This window comes from Nannospalax galili, unplaced genomic scaffold, assembly GCF_000622305.1.
Source record: "Nannospalax galili isolate Female #2095 unplaced genomic scaffold, S.galili_v1.0 scaffold238, whole genome shotgun sequence".
NCBI classification, from domain to species: Eukaryota; Metazoa; Chordata; class Mammalia; order Rodentia; family Spalacidae; genus Nannospalax; species Nannospalax galili.
In genome coordinates, this window is record NW_008341888.1 from 372,425 (window position 1) to 375,679 (window position 3,255).

Sequence of the window (3,255 nt, forward strand, 5' to 3'; positions counted from 1 at the left end):
CATTTGGCCTTTCCAACCATAATAGCCCTCACTCCACAGGTCAGGGAACCAATGGGCCACAGTGCTTTTTAGGATCTCCTGGAATCAGTGTCAACTCAGAACCAGTATCCAATAGGCCACGGAATGTCTGATTATTTCCTTTCCCCCAATGTACAGTTACTCTAGTTGAAGGCCGCAGGTCCCTCTGGGGAAGGAGGGGTGAGAGGCAAAGAGCATAACTCTTTGGTACTGTGACAAAGTCCTTCCTCAAGGGCACCCGGCCTTCCTTTCATTCAAGGGGTTCTGGGTCTGTAAACTGTCTCAAGTCTGGAAATTGGTTGACTGAGCGAGGTTCTCTATTGCTACGACCCAATGCTGACTTCCTGTCATCCGTCCTACAGCTTTTCTGCTTATACAGATCAAATAAAAACTTAGTAGGCTTCTCCCTGGAAACACCATGATTGATTAGCCAGTACCACAGGTCCATTCGAGTCATTCCATTGTAGGTATTGTTTTGACTTTGCCACCCATTATGATAAGTACGCTCACCTTGTCTTTGGTAATTCAATACTGCCACCTGACCCCTACTCCGAGGTCCTGTCATACTTATTATATTTACATTTAATTTATGCAATTGAGCAGCAGCATCTCCAACTGTAAGATTCGGCATAAGGAAAAGAGCAAAAACAAAGCTCTTCAAACATTCTGGTGTCTCTCTCAGTACTTTCCATCTTATGAAATCAGTAAAAGCCATGTCCTCTGGGCCCTCCCATTGTGGAGGATTTGGTGTTGCACTGCGAATCCACTCGAGCATACCAATTTGCCTGAGCCTTACAATCCCTTCATCAACACTATACCAAGGGATATCAGGTATCTCCAGCTCTCTGTCAGTAGGCCGTCTTTTGATAAATACCTCAGCCAACCAATCAAATAAACTTTTAACACCCCTTTTAACTGCATGAGCTTCCATATTAAACCTAGAATCTCTAGTCAGGGGGCCCATGTCAATAAATTCAGCCTGATCCAATTTTATGTTCCTTTCACCATTATCCCATACCCTTAAAATCCATTCCCAGACATATTCATTAGACTTCTGTTTGAAAGAATTAGCAAATTAACTAAGTTCTTTAGTGGTGTTGCACACCCCCTCATGGATCATACTTTCTATCTCTCCTCTAGGGGTCTGCTTAGCTTTGAGTCTGGATATAGGTCTAGAGCCAACAGTAACTGGGCACTGGGTGACATCAGCTTCTTCATGCTGAAAGGGATTAGCTTCCTCAATGGGATTAGTTGCCTCAGGCAAGGGTGGGGAGGGTGGGTCTGCTGAGGGTGGGGAGATTAGTTCATCAAGTGAATCAAATTCCTCAGAGTCTGAGGATTCTAAATCCTCAGCCTCCTCAGGGTTCTCCCACACATCTCCATCCCACGTGTCAGGATTCCAATCTTTTCCTACCAATGCCCTCACCTTTACTGCTGACACCCTTGGAGGCTGGGAATTAAATTTGCATTGTAGGTCAGCCAAACATATAATAAGGTCTCCAGCTTGATTTTCTGTGGGTTTAGCTCTCTGGCTGCTGGAGAGAAGATTCTCTTCCAGGGCACACTTGGATCTTCATCACTTTATCCAGAGGTGCTAGAATTAACCAGCGGCATCATTACTTTTCTTATTTTTCCACAAATCATCAAATGTTTTATGTGTAGAGTCATTAAATTTCTTGCTCTTCACAAGAGGTGAGTTAGGAGATTCAAAAGGGTCTATCTCCATAATTGTTTCAAATGTTTCAGTGCTTTCCATGCTATCTGAAGACTCTGAGTTGGAGAGCCTGCTCCAAATACCAACAAGCCCATTAAAAAAATTCTTCCTTTCCATTCTGTTTCTCTAGAACCACTCCTGGTACCAAAATCTGTATTAGTCGGGGTTCTCCAAAGAAACAGAACAAGTAGAATGAATATATATGTATAGAGATTTATCAGCTTAGCTCACAGGATAGAGTCTGAGTAGTCCAACAATGGCTGCACCACACTGGAGAGGCTGAGAATCCATAGTCGCTCAGTTCACAAGGCTGGATGTCTCAGTAGTCCCAATCTGGCGCTGAAAGTCTGACAAATTCCAAAAGATCAGCTAGTCTTCAGCCTACAGCAGCAAGATGAACTCCCCAGTGAGAAAGAAAGCAAGCAGCAAGAAGCCTGGCATTCTCCTCTGCCTTGGCCTTTTATACCGGCTGCCATCAGAAGGTAACACCCACATTTAAGGTACCAAAGAGAGGGATATTGCTGTGACAGACCTGATCTTGGTGTTTTGGGGAGGACTGTGGAAGTGTTTGGAACTTTGGGCTGAAAAAGCCATTGAGTACTCAGAGTTTGTTGCAGTGGAACTTGGAACAGTTATGCTGAAAGAGCTGTAGACGATGGAGGCCTGGTTTGTGAAGCTTCAAAGGGAAGCAGAGACTATCAGGGCTGTTTGTGTGAGATTTTGGATTGAGAATCTGTGGGTTCTGTTCAGCTGGGGCTGAAAAATCAGCTATGATTAAGAAGAGATGAGAACCTGAAGCAAAACCTTTGCTTTACTGGGACAATTGATGCTGGTTACTTGGGGTTGAAAAATCAGCTGTAAGTAACAAGAGACCAGCATCACTGTGGTGGAGTCTTCTGGGAGGTATTTCCTCAGGGTCAGCACACACAGGGGACCCACACCTCTATTTCAAACTGGAAGCAGGACTTGGTAATGTGTAAGAGTCTCCTGCATGGTTCTGGTGTTGAAAGCGTGAAGGGGTCACAGAGAGCAGCTGAGGCTTGGCACTCTGAGAGGCCAGGAAAGGCCATAGGTGAAAGTGCAGCTTCAGTTGCAATGAAGACCCCAGGATTGAAGGGGTCATAGAGAGAATCTGAGGCTTTGCACCCCAAGAGGCAAGAAGAGGCCATTGGTGAAGGCATGGCCTCAGTTTCAGTGGAGATCCCAGCTTTCTGGAGATGCCAGGACCATGGGATGACCACCAAGAACAGTCAAAAGTGTGGAATGGAGCTGGCCTGGGTCTGAGAGATGAACTGAGTGTGCTGTGAACTGCAGAGTCAGAGCAGTGGAGCTGCCAGTACCCTTTGGAGCCCAGAAGATCATGAGTGAATCCCAGATGTCCAGCCTCGAGCTACTTTGCTGGACTTTGGTTTTGCTTAGGTGTGCCCCATTCTTCCCTTTGAAATAAGACAGTACTTGTTTTGGATTTCAAAGAAGCCCACAGTTAAGAGACTTTTAAAAGAGACTATGAACTTTTAAGTGTT